The sequence below is a fragment of the Abramis brama genome, assembly GCF_963993115.1.
Source record: "Abramis brama genome assembly, chromosome: 11".
NCBI classification, from domain to species: Eukaryota; Metazoa; Chordata; class Actinopteri; order Cypriniformes; family Leuciscidae; genus Abramis; species Abramis brama.
In genome coordinates this window covers 37,405,949-37,422,831 of record NC_139973.1, presented here as the reverse complement: position 1 = coordinate 37,422,831, position 16,883 = coordinate 37,405,949, and positions in this window count along the sequence as shown.

Sequence of the window (16,883 nt, the reverse complement as noted above, 5' to 3'; positions counted from 1 at the left end):
GTATTGTCAGAGAATTTCATGCATCTGTTATACATTCAGAAAACCACTTACTGCTAAACTATCTACTATATTTTTCTGAGCACAGTATGTGAATTTTCTGTTTGGTTTGCATGATATAACAGGATGACCTACTACATTTGCCAAATATGCTGTATACATGCAAAGCACATTGCAAAAGCCACAATGCAATGCTCACTACTTGACCTTATATTTTCAGTATGTTCAGCTGTGTACTACATATTTCAGCAAATATACAGTGTGCATGCTTGCAGAAAATGCCACACACTATGCATACCAGTTCAGGTAGTAGTAGTATGGCAATACCAGACATAACCCATCCATTCTTTCTCATTTGTCCTTGTTTTCCAGTTCTCTTCAGGTTTATCTCTAGGCTTTTGTGGGGATATTCCGACAGGCCCTAAAAGAGATGTGCTATAGCGCTCCGGCCAGATGCCGGACTCATAAAAGAGCTTCTCTTTGCCGTTTCCTCTCGGCCTGTGAGCTTCCTCGCCGCTCAATTTGCAAGAGATGATTCACAAAACTTTAAAGTGTTTGGCTTGTCAGATTTCTACCCAGCAAGCAAAGAGAGGCTTTTATGGACCTAATTAATGTCTGTGCGCTCCGTGTACAAGATTTATATCTGAGAAAGGCACGCCACGCTCGCGATGTAGTGTTCGTTTGTAAAAACACAAGCAGAAACACACACAGAAGGCACACCGAAGTGCTTTGGGTCCAGGGCAGGTGAGATGAAAGAGATGTGTGTGTGGCGTGTTTTATCAGCGCGTGAGAAAGATGGGGAGGATTTGTCTCTGTTAAAGGGATACACTGCTCCTTTATTAAAGCCATTTATCACCCTTTGAATATTCTCCTTTAATGGGCTCTTGCCCCTAATTACCCAACTTTGTCAACAAAGAGCAGAGCGTCTCCTGTCCTCCTCACATACATGTCTTTCATTCCCACAGGCTCTCAGTATCAATAAGCAGTGTTTTTCATGCTGTTGTTGAGATTAATTCAGACGCTGTCTGGAGGCTCTGGACTATTTGTGTATGTAGGGAACGCTGGGTGTCTCAGCACAAATTTGGTTGTATTTCATTTCAGATGAAGGAATCTCAGATTAGATTTTGTATAAATGCTCTCATCTAGGGCCGGGGTGATATTTTGAATATTCGCAGTAGTTTGCAATGTTTTTTTTATTTGGCCGTTCAATTTCCTAGAGGCCGTGCGGTTAGACTGGTTTCACAAGACAAGGTTTTAATAGCGCCACTGATTTAAACGCAACATGAAATTAAAATGGACCCTATTTAATTATTTATTTTTTAATGCATGTTTTTCTTTTTATTTATCTTAATGTGCATGATTCTTCTACCCAAGTGATAAAGGAAAACAAATGATTGTCTTCATAAGCTTTTATTAAAATGCAGCTTTATGGTTGATGTCACTAAGTCTCGTATTTGTCCTTTCCTGCATCCGCTGCGTTCTAATATGTAATGCTTGCTTTTTACGATTCAGTCAATTCCCAAACGACAATATCTAGTCTTGTTAAAGCTTTTTGTCTTACTGAATACGCAGACAGCAACATAGTGTCGGCCCAGATCCGGCCCACATCTGTTACGCGTGGAATCCACATGCACCACATGTGGCCCGGTTCGGTGCCGACACTATTTTGCACTCTCAAAATATCCCGTTTCTCCAATTATGCATGAAAAATGGATTTCAAACTGTGCTTCACATTGACTTCACAAACAAACTAAACATTACAAGTTGAAAGTTTGATTCACTTCCGTGAATCGGCTCATAAGAATGAGTTAAGATTCAACTGTTTGTTTGTGGCATCACTCAAATGTTTTATTTAAAACGGAAATTATAAACAAATGATATGAAGAGTTCTATGAATTAATGAATAAATAAACAAATAAATATTATTGCAAAAAGAAAAATTATCAAGGTCATTTTAGCTTCATTCATCACCCATATTCTCAACTTGTAGATGGAATAAAGGCTTTTTAAGGTTAAACTCACTCTAAACTGTTAGTGTGGGTCAGGGGTGTGTGTGTGTGTGTGTGTGTGTGTGTGTGTGTGTGTGTGTGTGTGTGTGTGTGTGTGTGTGTGTGTGTGTGGGTGTGGGTGTGGGTGTGGGTGTGGGTGTGTGTGTGTGTGTGTGTGTGTGTGTGTGTGTGTGTGTGTGTGTGTGTGTGTGTGTGTGGGTGTGGGTGTGGGTGTGGGTGTGGGTGTGTGGGTGTGGGTGTGGTTTGACCTACATTATGAGTACCCAAAGTCCTTATTTTGTGGTGTGTATTCAGGTTTCAGGCCACGCCCCTATACATTAGGACATGCTAATGTACTTGTGTGTGTGTGTGTGTGTGTGTCAGCTATCTGAAGAGTTTCCGGGTCCCTCTCTCACAAGCGTCCCGTGTCAGCCGTTATTGTGTTTGCAGTGTAATTAGCCACTTAACAAGCTGACCTGAATGAAGCCTGTGCAATAAAGAGTTTCCAAGGAGCTGAATGAGACACGTCAAAGCTTTTGTTTGCCTATTAGACGACACAAAAGGTTCAGTACAGCATGGTTCAGAGATAAATAAAAGATATTGAGCAACATTTATTCTATCAGACATAAAAATCACAAATGGCATATCTTTGAAATGTTAATTATTCATTCTACACAGCAATGTGATTTAATGGAGAGCAATTGGAGACTTCAGGTCTTTAGCTTTTAAGCTTTTAGCTTTGCATTCACGACATAACTATCGTAATTTGGAAGAAATGGAAACCAGTGATGTTATACTTGGAGCGGATCATGACTCAAATATCAACCCCAGACAGCAACATAATGTCGGCCCAGATCCGGCCCACATCTGGTACGCGTGGACTCCACATGGCCCAGATGTGGCCCGAATCTGGGCCGACACTATTTTGCTTTCTGGGATCAACGCCGAAATGAATCTGCAGCAGTCAGGTGGTACAGGTCAGAGCTATCTAAGTTTTTTATGTTCATTATTATGTGTGATTTGCAGTAGACATGGTTTTGGAGACGCTCTGAGACTCTCTTTGGGAGGGTGGGATCTTATGCTTTCAAAGCTAGCCTTTCCAAAAATCACATACCTACCTTCAAATTCGGCAAAAACTGAAGTTGCGAAAGTCTTTTCTTCCCTATTGTGACGCATATGCATATCCAAGTAAAATGGCTACTTGAACAAGAAATATTTTTGGGCGGGACTTGATTTAGTCCAATAGCAAATTGATTGGATAGTTGTGGCTTGCTATTGGTCGAACTCATGAGTGACAGGTTTCCCCGCCCTCACGCCAGTAAACATGTCATCAGGAAGAGAAGCATCAGATAACTTATTTTGATTTGAGGTCGCGAGGTCACATGAATTTAAAAGAAAATAGATAATTCATTTATAATAAATACTGAAATATTCCCTAAAAAAATGGTCAGTTTTGATTTCATGCTGGCTTAAAATCTCCTGAGCAACATCTGATCAAAACAGTGTTCCTCTGGGGATGGGAATCTAAAGTATAATGACATCTACGTGTCCAACAAACCTGTCAAAACCTCAAGAAATAGGCACTGATCTGACGCAAAAGCATAAAAGCAGCCTGTGCGTTCACTTGCTAACAAGTCTGAGCGCTAAACCAACAGTCATCGTGTGCCATAAAAGTGGATCCTCAAACTGAGTGTGAACAGGCGATCTGAGAGCCGTAAAGATCAACCCCTGTGGATGTCTACAGTGCTGTGCTGTTGTCTTTATTTACCCGCAGCTAAATTTCAAATAAACACACCAACACACACACACACCCTGATATGAGATCATTAAGCGCTCTGAATAACGGCTAGGCGTTTCTTTCATTTTGAGACTTTGGTGTAACATAAGTGTCTGCAAAGGTTCCCTGGTGTGTAATGTGGAAGTTGTGTGTGTGTGTGTGTGTGTGTGTTTCTCTTCTCGAGTACAGTTATTAACTCCTGTTTAAAGGAAAAACACAACACTGCTCCACTACTACTGTCCAACGACTGAGCTCAACCCTGATTGGTTAACAAGGCCACAGTCAAACCGAATGAATCAAATACATTGATCAGAAATACATTTTATGCTTCCATGAGCAATATTGAGATTTTAAGGATCAAAGAGCTTGTTAACCCAGTGGTTAAACCGTGCTGGATCTACATGAAGACCTGTACGGTTTGAAACATGTCAATACTGTCACCAAAGCTGCTAATGAACTTTGCACATCTGATCTAGTGTGTGTGTATTTACACTGGGGTAACACTTCAGATCAGAAATGGCTGAATTAGATCAAAAATGAATCATACACATCAGCCATTGCTTGACTTAATGTAGGTGCAATAGCAGATGATGTCCAATAGAGGCCAGTCTCTCTGTATTAGTGCATACAGTACGTACAGTGCATTGAACACACAGTATCATTAAATATACAGATCAATACACGACATTTCAAAATAATAATAATACTTGTATTTAATAAGAAAAGTTTCTTGAGCAGCAAATCATCATATCAGAATGATTTCTGAAGGATCATGTGACACTGAAGAAAATTCAGCTTTGATCACAGGAATAAATTACATTTTGCAATATATTCACAAAGAAAACAGTTGTTTTAAATTGTAATAATATTTCACAATGAACTGTTCTTAGTGTATTTTTGATTAAACAAATGCAGCCTTGGTGAGCATAAGAGACTTTTTCTGTAAGATTTCTTTAAAAATGTTTTTAGTGTATATGTTATTATTTAATCAATATCTTCAATATTATATATTAAATGTATTTATTTGATTTATATTGATTTACTGTATTTATATAATCATATTATATATATAATATACATAATAGATTAAGATTTAAGGTTCATTTTTTGTGATAATTCCCATTTGACTCAATGATTAAATTATTCTGTGAATAAAAACTCAAGCAATATTCTGTTTTAAAGCACACATCTTGTTATGGCACATCTAACATTTGTTTTGCATGAACACAACCAAATTAATTCAATGAGGCGTTATAAAACCTGTCTGGGTAAAAAAAAAAAAAAAAAAAAGATTTTCATTTCAAATATCAGATGCAAGATGTTTCAATTTGACAGTGAAACATTAAACGCCTTTGAAATCCTTAAATATTATGAAGCACAAAGTAAATCTCCTCATTATCTCTCAAGCCTGTGTGAGTGTGTTGATGAATAGCACACATTGCTTTTCACTTAATAGCTGTTGGATGTGATTTTCAGTATTGGCAGTAGGTGGCAGGATCCATACATTGATTTAATGTGGTCATCTCATGAGGGCTGAGCTGAAGGGGTGATGTCATTCGGACCAGAACCTCCACATGAAAACAGATGCATGCCTTATTAAGTGTACAACCTCTCACCAGAACCAATATATTTTAAAGCGCATAGCTCCAAATCTAAATTCTGATTGGATGAGGCCAAAAGTGTGTGAATTTCATTTAAAGCATGTTGAGTCAGGCTCAATTAAGCAGTGAGTAATTAGCAGGGAACTCACTGGGAGGCTGTGAGGGCCATTAAGGGCCCCTGGTTAGAGCCATAGTATCTGAATCTGTCTCTCTGACTGACACACTTCTGCTTTATCGGCTAATGTGAAATGCATACATTTTTTTTAATGTGAGTGTTTGCATGTATGCACAGTCTATATGCTTAATCACATTTCTTTAGTCTTTAGAGTTTTTGGCTGTTTTGCACTCTGACAGTCTTTCAGCTCAATAATGCAAAGCGACATTTGCATAACAATACCACCATGAGCCATAATCAGGGCTGGGAGAAGCTTTGGCTTCATATATGGCCAGTGGGTCCATCCAGAATCAAAGACAGCTCCTGTTAGATGCACATTAAGACTAAAACGCCTCCATGGAATATGAAACAGAATCAAAATGCAAAGAGTTGAGTCCAGCACAGCATTGTGGTTAATTCATCTGGCTTTTAGGATACATCATAGAAGTCAATAACATCATTTTATGCGGATACTGGAAAAACATGTTTTTTTTTACATTAAAAAGTATAACCACTAAACAGGTATACAAGTCAGGATTTTTGAGCAGAAAATTTTATTATTTTGCAGCACACTTTTTGTGTGTGTGTCACACATCCCAAATGTTCCATATCTTTTCATTTCTAATAAAAGCCTTTATCAGTTAGTTTTGCTGAAAATTGATGGGAGTCAATCTGTTATGCTTTACCTTTTAAACATCAAACTTTTTTGGTAAAGAAGTTGTAATATATGTAGAATCGTTATTCATAAATGGTCAAGTTCAGACACTTAAAGTTCATTAAGTAAAGCTTTTTTATTAATTGTTAAAATTATTTACACAGTGGCAAGAAAATGAACCGAATGGAAATAACTTGCTAAATTCATTGCTTGATTATTTTAGCATTTTGAAATTTTGATATTATACAAATTTCAATAATTTTCTCAAACAAGACTGAATGTTCTAGCATGAGACAAACCAAATAAAACCACTAAACATCACAGAATTCATCAAATCTATTGCTAATACTGATGCTGTTTTCCCTCCAAAATGATGTCACTTCCTGGAGAATGATGTAAATACAGAAATTGTTTTGTTTTGCTGCTTCTTTTTTTTTTGATTACACAAAAGAATAATCAAATAGATTACAGAAAGATAGAGAGTACTTTTAAACCAATTTAAACAATATTCTCAAGATTTTTGTTTTGTTTGAAACACTTGAAATAGCCAGTTTTATGTGTCCATCTCCATTAAACCAAAGAATTGAAAATATTTCAAATTCATTCATATCGTCACTAAATTATGTAATTGTGATTCTGATAAAATACGTATCAAATATTTATTTATCCAACAACGTAAGATGATTATACTGCATTGTAGAAATGACTCATATGATTAAAAAGGTATAGCTAAATTTAGTAAGCGTTTTTGCTAATTGCGTACATTGCTAAAAACGTTGCATTCATCATCCAAATCAAATCAAATACATTTCTAAATAATTAAAAAAGTTAGTTGAACTTCATTGTGTTGTATGCAAATATGATTTATTTGTCAAAGCTCTGCATGTCTCAGTGTGTGTGAACGTGTGTGCAGCTCAAACTCACTGAAATATTGAAAAGCTTTTGTTTTGCCTAGTTAACCATGCGCTGGTGTGACACAAACTGTGAACAATGCCATGGCACACGCACGGGACTCCTCAACTCTATTATTCATGACGGGAGGACAGCAGTCCAAACAGAGAGGGAACTGCATTCATCTGAGTTCAACACTAAACCGGTGCTTCCCATCCGCTCCTGCTTCAGGACATCAAGAGCTGACCCGACACAGCACCACAACTGCTTATCACACAAGAGGAAAGAAAGAAAGGTATTCAACTCTCCATGAACTGCACAGTCCCAACAACATGCAAAATCATTAACAATTTGATTATCCGCAGGTGACAGAATTTGCACCGAAACAGGATCAAGTTTCAAAACCAAACAATGTGGGAAACATTTTCTTCTCCCTTTTATTAAAAATCCTGAAATCTGTTGATTTAACTATCCTAACTTTGGTGGTTAGTTGCATTTTATTGTTTGCATAAGCACTGCTCGTCGCTCCTGTCCATGACCCAATCAGAACAATCCCAGACAGCAACATAGTGTCGGCCCAGATCCGGCCCACATCTGGTACACATGGAATCCACGCGGCCCAGATCCGGCCCACATCTGGTACACATGGAATCCACGCGGCCCAGATCTGGCCCACATCTGGTACACATGGAATCCACGCGGCCCAGATCCGGCCCACATCTGGTACACATGGAATCCACGCGGCCCAGATCCGGCCCACATCTGGTACACATGGAATCCACACGGCCCAGATCCGGCCCACATCTGGTACACATGGAATCCACACGGCCCAGATCTGGCCCACATCTGGTACACATGGAATCCACGCGGCCCAGATCCGGCCCACATCTGGTACACATGGAATCCACACGGCCCAGATCCGGTCCACATCTGGTACACATGGAATCCACACGACACTATGTCGATGTCTGGGAAACCTGTCTGGTAAACCCCATTTGGGGTCCTGACTCGCCAGTTGAAATGCTTAAAACAAATTTGCATGCATAATATAAGTCAAATGAGAGTGTGTACCAATTATGATTTTGCATAATGACTTTGATTGAAATAAAAACTCAGGCAAATTAATAAAAATAGTTAGAATTGCACATTTTTGAGGGAGTCCAGAGCCTGAACCCTGCACCTGCACCTGTGCTGACCCAACTTTTGCCTGCGTGTAAAGTCAATCCGTGGCCGTGTAAAGCCAGTGAGTGGAAGTGCGTGGAGAAAAGGGGGGTATCAGCAAATAAAGCTCAGAACAGCAGTATGGCGCTCTTTCCCAGCCACTAAGCTAAGCCATGAATTATAGATGCCTCCTGAGGATTTTCTCTTTCCGCTCCTTCTTCCGTCTTTTCTTTTTAAAGGACAGAAAGGGATAGAAAAAAAAACAATACACAGATAAAACAAATAGATGTGCTACAAGCCTATTTGGACTGTTATGTTGAAGAGGGATGTGCTCGCAAACATCCTAGAAACGATGTTAGAAGCATTTGTGTGGTTTCCAGATCATATGAGAGTTGTTAGCGTTACAAATGCAGGCAGGTGCCGCAAAACGCCGTCATAAAAACTCCCACTGATTGTCAACAACATTTATTGGATACTAACCAAAAAAGCTTCCTGTTTCCAAACGGGCCTATCAAAAGCCACATTAACGACATGAAAAAAGGGAAAAGTGCCTCTAAATCGTGAAAAGAGTGAGTGCGAGGTGATGTAATGCTGTCTTACACTTAATGAATAAATTATGCGCCTGAAATTTCATCGTCATAGTAACTGCCCCATTTCTGTTGACGGCACACACACACACACACACTTAAATGCAGGTCACTGATAAACCTAATGTGAATGGCTTTATCAGACAGCATGCAAATGACCAGTATTTGTGTTTCTGATTGTAAATAAGTGTGTTAGAAGATGCATGTGTGTGTGTGTGTGTGCGGGAGGGAGGGAGGCGGCGAAGGATTGAGTCTTTATCCATGCGTAAGAGCTTGTGTGCGAGTGTGTCTCTGAAGGACATAAAACAAAACGCAGCGGGCCGCTGGGGCCTGTAGTTGGTAATTGCGCGGGTGGCATTTTAGCGATTCTTTCCGCACAGGGGTCAATTTTTCCCCAGGTCACTGACAGTGACATCATCAAACCGCTATTAACTCGCCAAACAATTTCGACTCCATCCAGGCCCGGTATCGATAACAGACCGTATCAAACATACAGAACTGGCCAAAATCTGCCCTCAATCTAAACCCTTCACCTTACAGCCCAGCACACACTACAACATCCATACACTCTCAAAAAAGAAACAAATGGTCTTCTCTATACACAGAGAGAGAGAGAGAGAACAGAGGAATGGAGATATGAGAGGAAGGAAACACACTTCACCATCTGAAGATTTCAGATGAGAGTTCCTCTAAGACAGATCTCATGCACAAATGCCCGTACAGTGGATTTGCACAGTTAAGCCACACTTAAATATGTATGAATGTCATTGCTTTAGATCTCTGGTTCTCAGGGACCCAGATTTGACTGTATCAAACCCATAACCTGTATTTAATGTCATCTGGGTCATACATACTGTTATAAGTTTGAGGTCGGTACATTTTTTTAGGATTTTATGCTCACCATTCTGATTTGATCAAAAATACAGTAGCCCATAAAAAGTAATATTGTGAAATATTATTGCAATTCCAAATAATTTTTCTATTGTAATATATTGTAAAATGTAATTTATTCCTGTGATCAAAGCTGAATTTTCAGCATCATTACTCCAGTCTTCAGTGTCACATGATCCTTCAGAAATCATTCTAACATGATGATTTCATGCTTAAGAAACATTTATTATTATTATTATCAGTGTTGAGCTGCTTAATTGTGGTGGAAACCTCGATACTTTTTTTTCAGGTTTCTTCGAAAGGTCAAAAGGTTATTTTTTTGTAACATTATAAATGTATTTACTGTCACTTTTGATCAATTGAATGCATCCTTGCTGAATACTACTGATTTCATTTGATTAAAAAAAAGTATATTAATTACTTAAAACTTTTTAATGGTGTATTTTCTTTAACCTAGTTGGTTTTCTAGGATAAAATGTTTTCTCATGCAAAACACGATTGAGCACAGAATATGATCAGCCACATTTTTTAAACAAAAGGATTTTTCCCCTTATTAATCTGGCTGTCACAAACATTTATAAAACCTTTTTTCCTATGAGATACTCTCCAGCGTATATTAATAAAATAACACTGTGATAATAATGAGCTTCATTCCACGCAATTCAAAGTGCTCTACAGTGGAAACTGTAGACAAAGACATAAAGCTGGAGGTTTGTCACGAGTTTGAGAGTGTTCTGTCCTGGTCCTACTGGGTGAACTGTTCTCTATTGACTTACAAGCAGGAGGCATGTGTCCAAACGCACTGCACTATTTTCCTGTAATAATAGCCAGCAGCCATGCAGCTAAATTATTAATGGGCACTATTCAATACAAACAGGTAGACACACACACACACGCACGCACGCACACACACACACACACACACACACACACACACACGCGCGCGTCTTTGCAGCCACTCCAGCCAGGTTTTATTTCACGCACAAGAAGTTCCCGCCCACATGCTCACATCACAGCAAACGCCAAACGAGTGTTTGGGTTTTAGGAAGACCTGGAGAGACGGGCCGTTTTACACTTGCCTTAGACTAGACAGATTTATAGGATCTTGTATTACTGGTCTAGATGGTTTTTGACAGTACCATGATGACAATACCAAGGTAGTTTTTGTAAGAGCAGTAATCCAGTCTTATATTATTATTTTTTCTACTTTGAGTTTTTTTTAAAGCAGTGGTTTTCAACTGGTCAAAGAATAGGTGAAAAAACTATGATAAAATAATTAAATTACTGCAACTAAAAATACAGCCAACCATATAATAGTTTACAATATAGTAATTATAAACTATATTATGAAACTAATAAGTAATTGTAATTATATAGTAATATTTATAATATAGACAGCATAATAAATCAAGAGAAAACACTTCCCATATTTTCGGCTGTTGACAAATGCATGTCCAATGAAACTCACTGAACAAAAATGATTGTAGGATTTACTTTGTAATTATTTGTGAAATTTACTAGCAATTTCTAAGTGAAAATTGTTTCAAAGAAACGGCAAGTAACACATTGAATTAAATTTGAAAATTTGAAAGACTGAAAAATATTTTCTGGTAAAACTTACTCCAATAATCTTGTATTACTGGTCTAGATAGTTTTGGACAGTACCATGATGACAATACCAGGGTAGTTTTTGCAAGAGCGGTAATCCAAGGTCGTATTAATCTTATATTATTATTTTTTAATTATGTTTTATTTGTTTTAAAGCAGTGGTTTTAAACTGGTCTAAGAATTGAGAACACAAGGGGGAAAAAAACTATGATAAATTAATACAATTACTGCAACTAAACATACAACCAACCATATAACAGTTTATAATATAGTTTGGACAGCAAAATAAATCAAGAGAAAACACTCCGGCTGTTGACAATTGCATGTCCAATCAAACTCGTAGAATTTTATTTGAAACAATTTTCACTTAGAAATTGCTAGTAAATTTCACAAATAATTACAAAGAAACGGAAAGTAACACATTGAATTAAATGTGAAAATTTGAAAGACTGAAAAATATTTTCTGGTAAAACTTACTCCAATAATCTTTGATTAATTTACAACTTTTACAGAATATTTTGCTGTGAATTCATCCATGCACTCAAAAACCATGAATATATCTATTCTAAATATATAAGTAAATACAAGTAAAAATAAACCCAGATTAAGTACAAGAGTGGATAAACATTATCATTTTGCCGACCACAGTTTATTTTGACAGTGAATTATTGGCTGCTGACACCATGAATGCATTACAGCTTTCAGCTTTTCTATTCATGTCAAGTTAATAATTTTGTACATTATTGGGCCTATGCAGTTAACATTAATAAATCGAAGTGTTCGATCTTAAAAACATTTTGTTTGCTTTTGAAAAGTTGTTTATTGTACAAATCAGAAGTTGAGATCCACTGATTTAATGTAGCCTACTTTCCTGAATGTTAGAAGGAATTTAGTAATTAACAGTTCCACGGTAGTACTTTACTTTAACTGAGTGACCTTTTGCAGGAAATGGAGAGTCCGTTATCCTAAAGGCAAAGAAATCCTCCCACATTCCTGCAACACTGCCATTGCAATTTTACGTTTTACGTTCCCTTTACCATCTGTAGGTGAATCGACAGAATTTGGCACCGATGTGCAGCAGCCAGATGAGATTAGAAGGTTAAGGCTTGCGGATCATACCATTACATGATCAATAGCAGGGTTAGGGGGGAGTGAGTACACTGATGGGGCAGAACACATATACCATCAACCTCTCGACCCCCTCCACACACACACACACACACACACACACACACTCCACATCCTCCCTCCCCTCGATCAATTAGCTGCTAAGTAAAGAGATCTGTCCTGTGCCGCCCAGGCCACACTGTAAGAGATATGCCCTCCTCCCCTCCTGTCCTGTCCCGTCCGCAGAGAGAAATGAAATCCTCCCTGTGTTACTGCGGGCTCTTCTGAGATAAAGGCTCTAAATAAAGAGCGCTTACATCATCAGCCATGGCATCACCCATCAGAGGATGTGATCACATCACATCTATGATTATTAAAGCACATGAAAGGTATTGCAAAAGAAATATAGACTGTGCGACAAAAGCTCTTCAAATGAGTCCTGTGGTCGATTGGCTGTGCTGATCAACCAATCAGATAGCAGCCAGCATTAAACGGAAACTGTGATAATCTTTTCTTCCCTATTGTGACGTATATCCGAGTCAAGTAGCTTCTTGAACAAGAACAAATGTTGGGCGGGACTTGATTTTGTCTATGAGGAATTGATTGGATGGTTGTGGTTTGCTATTGGTCGATCTCATGTCATGTGAGTGACAGGTGGCCCCGCCATCGAGCCAGTAAACGTGTCATCAGAGAAGAGAAGAGATGGCACTGCAAGACGGAGGGGAAGTTATTTTGATTAAAGATTGTGAGGGCACATGAAAAAATATAAATTGGATAAATCATTTATAATGAATACAGCAATATTCCATAAAAACAAGAATTGTCCGTTTTGATTTCATGGTGACTTTAAATTCATTTTTTAAAGATTCGTCTGAATTCAGGGTGTGTTGGGATAAATATATTTACAAGATGAGCACATGTGAATGCATTCACATATTCATGTATTTTTGAGTCCGTTAAAAATGGCGGAATCTAATTGGTTCGGTCATAATTAAAACTACAGATTGTATTTATTTTTTTCAAACAATTGTCCTCTATTGTACAGATATTCCAACGTGATCTCATGAGAATACGTGTGTATTTTTACGTAAAGTGTAGTTCTACTATACTTACATTTATTTACGTTTTATACACACAGAAACGTATAATACTGACGTATTTACAGCACTAAAACGTATAAAATGCACGTAATTGACAGCACAAAAACGTAATTTATTTATGTATTAAACAACTTTACCGACGTACAAATTTGTACGTATTCCTATTTAACTTATGCATATTCAAATCGTGGCATTAATGTTTTGACTCTATTGCATTCAATTGTCTTATCAATTAATTTTTCAGTCGCATTTATTAATACAGTTTAACGTTACTCATATAATAACGTTAGGCTACTCATAAATAATAACATTTTGCTCTGTTCGTGCCTTCTGCTGCAAACTCGTTTTGGAGGATTAGCCTACATGGTGTTAAACAAGAATAATGTTACACTAGCCTGGCAAGCCAGACCTACATCAAGATGTTGGGTCTGGCAACTCACCATAGACACGGCTCAATCCGAGGGGCGGGATAAACGGCTGTCTTTCAAATTCCCTCTGCACGCAATAGGACAGCGCTTCAACCAACCAGAGCGTTTTCCCAACAGCGGAGCTTAGTTGATAGATTCAACTTTTGTCATATCTGGCCGGCAAAACGACGAACACATCTTCCTTTTTTTAAGAATGACTTAAGTGCCGTTCTTTGCTCTTTTTCTCAAAGAAAAACTTCCTCCAGAGTCGCGGCCAAAGCCGATTCGAAAGACCGTTGTTCTCCATCAGCAGCTGCCATTCTTTGTTTTCAAGTGGCAGCCGTCGCAACTCTGTCGTCATATGTTAAGCCCGCCCCCGCCTACTCTATACACGACGTGATTGGCCTGACCCAATTTAGGTTTTTGCAGCTAGAAGGTCTATTGAGAGTTGCTAGACCCACCTGGCTGCGAAATACATTTTGCTGCCGCTAGGGTGCGTCTAGATTTCTAGGCTAATGTTACACTTTAAAACCTTAAAAATACCTTCTTTAATCGTTTAACCATTTTGTAATATTTGGTTTATTTACCGTGAGACACAAAAGGCGTTTTCTCCTATAGACCCATAATACACTAAAACACAACATAAATTCACAAAAGACATCAATTTTATTAGCTTGATGTAATCCAAATCTTTAGAATCCATACATTGTTTGCAAGAAACAGATCCAAATTCAGCCCTTTATCCAGCGATCTTCATCTCCATTCTCAGCAGAGACCGTAAACGTCAAATCCCGCGCTCAAATTCAAAAATTGCGCCCGAAGCGTTACGACATGTTTTTACGGCAGTGATATCAAACGCTCATTGGCTCTCGCATGCTTCGTCACAGATTGCGACATGCCGTGTTTAAGTTGGTGTGCTACATTTGAAATGGAGAAGCGCGCGCGCCTTCACAGAGCGAACAGCGAACCGAAACCGGATTAACATTTTCATGGATTAATAACTTAAATTCTGCTCTGTAACGTTACCTCATACAAAACTATTATATACTGCCAGAGAGGACTGCGACACATCGTCATGTGAACGACTTTTGGTACCGGTTTTGACATTTTCTCAATAAATAAATGATTGTGATTATACGTAACGTGTCTGTCTGTTTTTCTTTATAATTGTAAGTTAGCCAACGTAGTTTTAAGAAATTGTTAGGTTTAGGGGTAGGGGTAGGATTAGTGGCTCAAACTATTTTTGAATGCTATATTGTTAATAAAACTCCCAATTCCCTACACACATCTGTCCATTACGTTTTATCCTTTTAATATTGTCAATAAAATGGGTATGTTTAGGTGTGGGAGTAGGGTTTACCGGATCTTACATTTATAATCTATAAAATGGTAAAAAGGAAATTATACAGTTATCTTTATGATATGAAATATTCGTAAATAGTTTACGTTTTTTAGCTGTAAAAACGTAATAATGTTACGTTTAAACGTTGCAGATACGTCCATATTATACGTTTCAGTATCTATCCAAACGTACAAAAAAGTACGTTTTCTATCTTTGAAAATTACGTATTAATACCTACGTATTAACAATGAGACCAGGCTGGGTATTCAGACAAACAGCATCAGGCTGTTCAAACAAACAGAGTAATGTTGATGAAACCCCACTTACAATATAATGTAATATAAGTTTCTTTGTTTACATTAAACTGGGACAAGATCAATCAAACACATTGAAAAAATACACACATACCATTTATATACACTACAGTTAATTTTCTTTAAAGAAATTAAAACTTGAATTAAGCACGACACACTGAATGGATCAAAAGTGACAGTAAAGACATTCATAATGAGAGATTTCTATTTCAAAGAAATGCTGTTCTTTTTAACTTTCTATTCATCAAAGAATCCTGAAAAAAACATATGTCTCAGTTTCCACAAGAATATGAAGCATTTCAACACTGATAATAATCAGAAATGTTTCTTGAGCAGCAAAATGATTTCTGAAGGATTATGTGACACTGAAGACTGGAGTAATGATGCTGAAAATCACAGGAATAAATGACATTTTAACATATAATAAAACAGTTATTTAAATATTTCACAATATTGCTGTGTAATGTTGACCAAATAAATGCCTTGGTGAGCATTAGAGACTATAATAAATAAAAACTCCATATTTTTGAACTGTAATGTGTGTGTAGGCCGAAGTCAGGAAGTGATAAAACAGAACATGTGCATTTATGTTTGTTTGGAATAAAATGGACATCACATTGCAAAGCAGTTAGGACTTTCAAACTCATATAGGCACTTCCCAGCAGGATCTGAGGACAACATTAGTCCTGCAACCGTCAGCTGTGAACAAGCCGTCATGCCTCAGCAGTGTGAGAGATGTAGAAACTGTCTGAACGCTTTCAGGAACTACATGACTCTGACCGATGTGGATGTGACACTTCCTGTTAGGAGCCACAAGCTCTGATGATCCTCACTCAACACAATAGCCATAGACTCCATAATTAATCCAACACTAGTCATCATTCCTGATTCTGTGCCATCTGTGATTCACTCCACACTTTCAGTTTGGTTCAGTGTCTCACATCTTATTAAATACCATTCTTCACATCTCACATTCATGTGCACTCTTTGTTTTTGGCCTGTTTACATTGGAAAGTTGACAGATCCTGCGACGTGACGAGCTGCCATTCATTATAAAAACCCAAACATTTTAAGAATTATACATCCAGTGAACCTCATATTAATTGAGAGACTACAGGCAATATTTTCACTTTGTAAAATGCATTCATCATTCTACCAGGCTACTGAAACTAAGTCATAAAAAAATAAATAAAAAAAGGCTGCTGAAAACTTAGCTTTCAACACAGGAATAAAATACATTTTAAAATATATTACAATAGAAAACATTATTATTTAAAATTGTAATAATATTTCACAATATTAA